At 42.4% G+C, this 9,107-nt stretch overlaps 1 pseudogene; it reads right to left on the bottom strand.

Moving 5' to 3' along the window:
• Nucleotides 1–6,290: 6,290 nt before the first annotated feature.
• Nucleotides 6,291–6,407, bottom strand: LOC124709490 (annotated as a pseudogene).
• Nucleotides 6,408–9,107: the final 2,700 nt, after the last annotated feature.

Below are 9,107 nucleotides of genomic sequence, written 5' to 3'. Positions count from 1 at the left end.
TTTGCAAACACCATCTGGTGTTTTGTACTACGACGAACTTTCATATTGTTTTCTGTTGTATCAAATATGACGAGACACAAATTTTTGGAAAAACAAAATTACTACAATGGCCGAACAAGCAAAATTGTACAAGCGTGCACGTAAATACTCAACAATGAAAGAAATCCTCACAAAACCTGTACTATCATGCCAACATATTATGTAATAAAGTAATTAACAATCTCCACACGACACAAAATTCCACATATTGGACTCAAAGTTTTAAATAGTTTGCCTGAAAAAGAAGTACAACATTAGCAAAACTAGCGCAGCAGTATTTTTTGCTTTCGAGACATCCAACACTCTCTGACTACGTATGGACAACTAATTATCCTGGCAGAAAGGTCGATATATGTAAATTGCACTCTATATGCGTTCCTGTCCGAAATCTAGCCCAACTTTAGCTCCCACTCTATAAAAGTCTACGTGCTACCGAAACTATGTATTCACAAACTATTATACAACTTACACTAGTTTGAACTGAACTGTAATTGAGCTGAATGTAGCTTGACTTTGTATTAAATGCGCAATGGAAGTAAAATGTGGCCCTAATCAAAACTTTCGCTTACCTCGCGGTTTGACAACATTGTTGCAGATGTCTAGAAAGCACAACAGCGAACAGCAAGCAGGCAGCGGCTAAGCTAGATTTATATTTCTAAATACATATTCTGGCTGTTACATGCGGTAATGCATAAACATAAACGGTGGGGTTGGGAGAAAAACTATTCTTATGGAATACTACACCAAGACAACGATTTTACAATGAAAGCTATATTCAAAAAGACTGAGTAATACTTCGCGTGATCTTTACACAGAACACTGCTCTGAACAATACTATGCTTAACAAAATCAACACTGATTTCAAAAGGGTACAATGGATGATAATGGCACTGAAACAGAGGATCACACGCGTAAAGCTGAAATACTAAACACCTTTTCCCAAAGCTGTTTCACAGAGGAAATGGCTGACATCGAAATAAGCGTCCAAGGAATAGAAAAGAAACTGGAATCACTCAACAAAGGAAAGTCTACTGGATCTGACGGGATACCAATTCGATTCTACACAGAGTACGCGAAAGAGCTTGCCCCCCTTCTAATAGCCGTGTACCGCAAGTCTCCAGAGGAACGGAAGGTTCCAAATGATTGAGCACAGGTAGTCCCAGTCTTCAAGAAAGGTCGTCGAGCAGATGCGCAAAACTATAGACCTACATCTCTGACGTCGATCTGTTATAGATTATTAGAACATGTTTTTTGCTCGTGTATCATGTCGTTTCTGGAAACCCAGAATGTACTCTGTAGGAATCGACATGGATTCCGGAAACAGCGATCGTATGAGGCCCTGAAAATATTAGATACAGGCTCCCAGGTAGATGCTATGTTCCTTGACTTCTGGAAGGCGTTCGATACAGTTCCGCACTGTCGCCTGAGAAACAAAGTGAGAGCCTACGGAATATCAGACCAGCTGTGTGGCTAGATTGAAGAGTTTTTAGCAAACAGAACACAGCAAGTTGTTCGCAATGGAGAGACGTCTACAGACGTTAAAGTAACTTCTGGCGTGCCACAGGGGAGTGTTATGGGACCATTGCTTTTCACAATATATATAAATGACCTAGTAGATAGTGTCGGAAGTTTCATGCGGCTTTTCGCGGATGATGCTGTAGTATACAGAGAAGTTGCAGCATTAGATAATTGTAGCGAAATGCAGGCAGATCTGCAGCGGATAGTGCTTGGGTTGCTCAGTTGGTAGAGCACTTGCCCGCGAAAGGCAAAAGTCCCGAGTTTGAGTATCGGTCCGGCACACAGTTTTAATCTGGCAGGAAGTTTCATGTCAGCGCACACTCCGGTGCAGAGTGAAAATCTCATTCTGGAAACAACCTTTTTTCCAAAGTTGTTTCAATGAGGAAGACCGCACTGAAGTTCCTTCTCTATATCCTCGCACGAAAGAAAAAAATGGCTGACATCGAAATAAGTGTCCAAGGAATGGAAAAGCAACTGAAATCACTCAACAGAAGAAAGTCCACTGGACCTGACGGGATACCAATTCGATTCTACACAGAGTACGCGAAAGAACTTGCCCCCCTTCTGACAGCCGTGTACCGCAAGTCTCTAGAAGAACGGAATGTTCCAAACGATTGAAATAGAGTACAGGTAGTTCCAGGTTTCAAGAAGGGTCGTCGAGCAGATGTTCTACACTGTAGGTCTATATCTCTGACGTCGATGTGTTGTAGAATTTTTGAACATGTTTTTTGCTCGTGTATCACGTAATTTCTGTAAACCCAGATTCTACTCTGCAAGAATCAACATGGATTCCGGAAGCAGCGATCGTGTGAGACCCAAGTCGCTTTATTTGTTCATGAGACCCAGAAAATATTAGATACAGGCTCCCAAGTAGATGCCATTTTCCTTGACTTCCGGAAAGCCTTCGATACAGTTCCGCACTGTCGCCTGATAAACAAAGTAAGAGCCTACGGAATATCTGACCAGTTGTGTGGCTGGATTGAAGAGCTATTAGCAAACAGACCACAGCATGTTTTTCTCAATGCAGAGACGTCTACAGACGTTAAAGTAACCTCTGGCGTGCCACAGGGGAGTGTTATGGGCCCATTTATTTTCACAATATATATAAATGACCTAGTAGATAGTGTCGGAAGTTCCATGCGGCTTTTCGCGGATAGTGCTGTAGTATACAGAGAAGTTGCAGCATTAGAAAATTGCAACGAAATGCAGCGGATAAGCACTTGGTGCAGGGAGTGGCAATTGACCCTTAACATAGACAAATGTGATCTATTGCGAATACATAGAAAGAAAGAACCTTATTGTATGATTATATGATAGCGGAACAAACACTGGTAGCAGTTACTTCTGTAATACATCTGGGAGTATGCGTGCGGAACGATTTGAAGCGTAGTGATCATATAAAATTAATGGTTGGTAAGGCGGGTACCAGGTTGAGAATAATTGGGAGAGTCCTTAGAAAATGTAGTCCATCAACAAAGGAGGTGGCTTACAAAACACTCGTTCGACCTATACTTGAGTATTGCTCATCAGTGTGTGATCCGTACCAGATCGGGTTGACGGAGGAGATAGAGAAGATCCAAAGATGAGCGGCGCGTTTCGTCACAGGGCTATTTGGTAAGTGTGATAGCGTTACGGAGATGTTTAGCAAACTCAAGTGGCAGACCCTGCAAGAGAGGCGCTCTGCATCGCGATGTAGCTTGCTGTTCAGGTTTCGAAAGGGTGCGTTTCTGGATGAGGTATCGAATATATTGCTTCCCCCTACTTATACCTGGGATGCACTCAGCCTCATGATGCCAATTGAGGAGCTACTCGACCGAATAGTAGCGGCTCCGGTCAAAGAGAACCATCGTAACGACCGGGAGAGCGGTGTGCTGGCCACACGCCCCTCCTATCCGCACCCTCCACTGAGGATCACACGGCGGTCGGATGGTCCCGATGGTCCACTTGTGGCCTGAAGATGGAGTGCCTACTTATACCTCCCGAGGAGATCACGAATGTAAAATTAGAGAGATTCGAACGCGCACGGAGGCTTTCTGGCAGTCGTTCTTCCCACGAACCATACGTGACTGGAACAGGAAAGGGAGGTAAAGCCAGTGGCACGTTAAGTTCCCTCCGCCACACACCGTTGGGTGGCTTGCGGAGTATAAATGTAGATGTAGATGTAGATGTAACGGAGAAATTATGTGAAAATCCAGAAGCTTAATCAATTAATATGCTTATCCATGATCAGGGAAGCGGGGTGGTTTTTCTTTCAGCTCTGAACAAATTAACTAGCTGATAGTAATCATTCCGATAAATTAGGTGCGAGGTGCTGCAGTCCTAACTCAGACTTCTTCTCATAAAAAACCATTACATTGTTTACATTTTATATTCGTTTTTCTCATTGTCCATGTCACGTTCATCCCTGCTGTCCTTTCGTCATCTAACAGTCCACACATCACTACTAAAAACGTCTATAACCTACCACACTTCAAAAATAATGTATCGGACTGCGCAGAGGTAAAGACTGAGCCCCAACAAGACCAAAGATTGCTTAGCAGTAACGTAACTTGCTCTCTGTCTGACGTGCACATCGACTCTGTCTGACATGCACATCGATGGCATGCAAAAACTAAATCACATGACCACCTTACACAGTTATTCTTGGTCGGCCATGTAATGGCATCCGACGAAAATCTCCTGAGTGTCGAAACCGTCGCCAAGGTGAGGAATGACACTTTGTGGCGTCCAAGTATACCGGGACTTCGGTCCGTGTGTAGCCTGCTTTCAGGCGGCCGAGTATCCTATCCCGCAAAACAGGGTAATATGTGGTCTTTGTGGCAGTACGTTGTCAGCTCCATGAAGAGGCTACAATCTGCTCGCTACTAACAGACAAGCAAGTCTGAGACATGAGTTATCTCGTGCACTGTTTGTGTTAACCTTTTGGTTAAGCCGCTATACACAGCACAGTATACTCCTTTCCTATACCGAGTGTACAAGTAGAGTTCGTAAGCACATATTTACGGTGGTGCTCAGTGATTGCTCAACTTTTTTCTTTTCTTTTTTCGGGTTTTTGTGATTACGCTTAACATTTGGGAACTAGTGTACTATTATTCTTGTAACGCCTGCCAATTGGAAATCGGGAAGCATTTCCGTAAGGCTGTTGTCCCTATTATATGAACTCGGAAACCCAAAGCTGCCTTCCTTTCGATCACATCTACTTTCTCCGCTGATCTAACCTAATAAAGTTTCCAGAAAAATGGAACTGGTCGATGGTGAAAGTGAGTTTCTTATTATTTGGATTACTTCAACAAGTCTGATATCTGCCATGAACAACTTTGTATAGTCATTCCACTTCGAATACAACTAGACTCATACGCTCTAACTACAACCGGATGCTTACGCGTAATACGTGTGCGTTACATTTGCTTATGTGGAGGGTCAAGTGTAAGTTCCACCACCAATGTCAAATCCATGCAGGTCTTCATGAATTTCGGGCTTCCTTACAGCAGAGAGCGTAAATATTTCTATCTTGAGCTGCGACGGCCTTGCAACATTTCAGTGGGACAAGCACAAAAGTAACGTCCACGTCTGATGATTTATCGTCGTCAGAATGACATAGTGCTATCTATTTGCTAGAGACCCTTGAATTCCGTAACAAAGCTCTTCAGTATTCCTCAAACTTATGTTTCATTCGCTAAACTGCTCAGCGGGACTGTGCCGATCACCTTCCAGAAGTCGGGGAACACGACTTAGTACTTACCTCCACTCATTACTTCCTTAAGCGTATCATTAACCTGCGGAACGACCATAGCTTTTCGAAATCACTGTCTGAGGAATCTGCGACGAATGCTCTATAAGTCCTCTTACAGAAACGTGAACTGTAATCACTGCTAGGCTTGTGTAACATCTTTCCACTCGTTCTGCTATGAAGAGTGATATCCTACTTATAGTGAGGATCAAAACCACTATAAAATCCAGTAACTGTAAAACTATAAGCCATGAATTCACAAAAGTTTGACAGTTTTTATAAAATACACTCCAAATAGTTATGCCAGGTTGATAGCAAAGTAATATTAATCGTTTGAGAGGTGAAAAACCCGCCTCATTGTCACTGTACGTGTAGCAAGTTAAGTTCATTTTTACGAAGAGAGAGCAAAAAATGTAAATTTTGTAAATAACGAGATGATAGCCTCTACATGAATCCCCATGAAGTGCAATAACGTCCAGAAGTAACTAAAAGACTCAGAGTAGGATCATTGACGACTTTGGGAAGCTACAATGCTAGTTTTGGAACGTAAATGGCAGCTCACATGATTACAAGTACCAAATGAATAGTACTATTGAATTAATATGTTTTGAAATAGAATTACATAATATGTTTGTTTCCATGACCATCTCCTACAGCAGTTGTTATAATCAATTAACAGTGGTTTTCCCTCTTTCATTCATGTTTAATTTTTTTTTTTTTTTTTTTTTTTTACACGTCAAGATATGTAGGATCAAATTGAGGAGCAAATCTCTAAGGTCATGGAACATATCAGTACACGAAATTACTACATAAAAGTAATAACACTACGTCTTCAGGCCACGAGTGGCCTACCGGGACCATCTGAGGAGGATGCGGATAGGCGGGGCGTGGGGTCAGCACACCGCTCTCCCAGTCCTTATGATGGTATTCTTGACCGAAGCCGCTACTATTCGGTCGAGTAGCTCCTCAATTGGCATGACGAGGATGATTGAACCCGGAAAAATGGCAACAGCGCATGGCGGATGGATGGTCACCCATCGAAGTGCAGGCCACGCCCAACAGCGCTTAACTTCGGTGATCTCACGGGAACCGGTGTATTCACTGCGGCAAGGCCGTTGCCCATAAAAGTAATAACACATAAAAATAAAATGTTTGTGAACCCGAAAACATTCAATCCGTAAGTTTAAATAAACGCTATCACCAAATTCAACAACAATAAGCTTAATTTTTCAAGGAACTCCTCGACCGAATAGAAGGAGTGACCCATGAGGAAACTCGTCAGTTTCGATTTGAAAGCCCATGGATTACTGCTAATATACATGAATTCGAGCGGTTGTTGTTGTTGTGGTCTTCAGTCCAGAGACTGGTTTGATGCAGCTCTCCGTGCTACTCTATCCTGTGCAAGGTTCTTCATCTCCCAGTACCTACTGCAACCTACATCCTTCTGAATCTCTTTAGTGTATTCATCTCTAGGTCTCCCTCCACCATTTTTACCTTCCACGCTGCCCTCCAATACTAAATTAGTGACCCATTGATGCCTCAGAATATGCCCTACCAACCGATCCCTCCTTCTACTCAAGTTGCGCCACAAATTTATCTTCTCTTCAATTCTATTCTACACCTCCTCATTAGTGGTAGCTTATCGAAAATGGATGCAGCAGTATACTGCACACCTTTCTACACAAGACTTAAGGATGTCCGATCCAAGAGCAGGTTTGATAGTTCAAATGGCTTTGAGCACTAAGGGATTCTACTTCTGAGGTCATCAGTTCCCTACAACTTAGAACTACTTAAACCTAACTAACCTAAGGACATCACACACATCCGTGCCTGAGGCAGGATTCGAACCTGCGACCGTAGTGGTAGCGCGGTTAAAGATTGAAGTGCCTAGAACCGCTCGGCCACACCGACCGGCGCAGGTTTGATTTCTGCCAACTGAGTGAAAGCTGCGTATTCTTGAAAATAAGCTAATGTTGTTAACAAGAAATTACAATAAGGAGTAAGTAAATTGGGAGGCCAATGTCAAAATACTCAGACTCGGGAACAGGTGTCGACAAGAGTTTCGAGAACTTACACCACTTATTGCCTGTACCACCCGTTTCTGAGCCAAAAATATCCTTTTAGAATAGGAAGAGTTACCCCAAAATATAATACCATTCGACATAAGCGAGAGAAAATAAACAAAGGAGACTACTTTTCTTGTTGAACGATCACTCACTTATGTCTATCTGAACACCTAGAAATTTGAACTATTCAGTTTCATTAATCATATGCCCATTCTGAGAAATTAAAAGCTTGGATTTTATTGAACTGTGATTTAGCGTTAGTTGATTTTCATCAAGCCGTGTACTTAGCTCATGAACTGTACTATATAAAACTAGTCCAATAATGCATACAATATCCTTCCTACCAAGCTAGTGTCATCAGCAAACAGAAATATTTTAGAGTTACCCGTAATACTATGGCGCATACCATTTATATATATAAGGAACAGGAGTGGCCCAAACACCGATCCTTTGGGCACCTCCCACTTGACTGTACCCCACTCACAAGGGAACCTCCCCATCGCACCCCCCTCAGATTTAGTTATAAGTTGGCGCAGTGGATAGGCCTTGAAAAACTGAAGACAGATCAATCGAGAAAACAGGAAGAAGTTGTGTGGAACTATGAAAAAAATAAACAAAATATACAAACTGAGTAGTCCATGCCCAAGATAGGCAACTTCAAGGATAGTATGCGCTCAGGAGCGCCGTGGTCCCGTAGTTAGCGTGAATAGAGCGCAATGAGAGGTGCTTGGTTCAAGACTTCCCTCGAGTGAAAAATTTAATTTTTTATTTTCAGACAATTATTATCAGTCCGTCCGATGCGAAGTAACTGCGCCGTAGTATGGGTTCGGAAAATATTCATTGACCTTCTTATTGAAGGCGCGAGCTATATTTGCTGGATTCATATTGCCCACGGAATACATCTCACGTATTTAATGCACTCTCGTCCAAAGTAGCGAACAGTCAACTGCGAGCCAGGGAACCTCGTAAGCAGGAATACTCTCTCTTCCGTGCGCTGTAGTCGACTGACGTCGTGTGTTTCGATGTTTCTTTAAGTGTAGCGTCCCCATACTACGGTGCAGTTACCTCGCATCGGACGGACGGACAGATAATAATTGTCTGAAAATAAAAAATTAAACTTTTCACTCGAGGGAAGACTTGAACCAAGGACCTCGTGATCCGCAGCTGCTCACGATAACCATGGGACCTCGGCGCTCCTGAGCGCATACCACACACTCTTTGTCTTCTTTATAACATTTTTAAGCACCTAACAAGACTGTTTGGAATGGGCTGCTGTAGCTTGACTGTGACTGCTTCAGACATTTTGATATAATTCCCGCTTTGTTCTACATGATATTCTTATGCCACTATTCGGTCACCCAGGCTGCCTATTACTCCTAGAACCCCGTTTAGAACGTTCTAATGGCAAACAACTCTGAAAGAGCGTGGAAAATGTGTTAAGGAAAGCATTATATTTACCACGAACGTTATCGGAACTATAAACTACTTGCCACTCTTGTTTCTTGACAAGGTTTAAAAAACTCTCTATTGCTGTTGGATTAACTTTCCTACATAGCTTGTAATTATATGTGACGTTTCTTTGAGTACAAAAGCCTTTTAGTGTTAAAATTTGCACATCATGATCTGAAAGGTAATTCACCAGTTTTACTAATAGAATGCCCATCTAGTAATGAAGAATGAATAAAAATATTGTTTGCGGCTGTGCTACTGTTCCCCTGTACCCTTGTTGGAAAAAACACATTCTGCACCAGATC

This window comes from Schistocerca piceifrons, chromosome 7 (assembly GCF_021461385.2).
Source record: "Schistocerca piceifrons isolate TAMUIC-IGC-003096 chromosome 7, iqSchPice1.1, whole genome shotgun sequence".
Lineage (NCBI taxonomy): Eukaryota > Metazoa > Arthropoda > Insecta > Orthoptera > Acrididae > Schistocerca > Schistocerca piceifrons.
The sequence above is the reverse complement of the archived record's forward strand: the minus strand, read 5'-3'. Positions and strand labels throughout refer to the sequence as shown.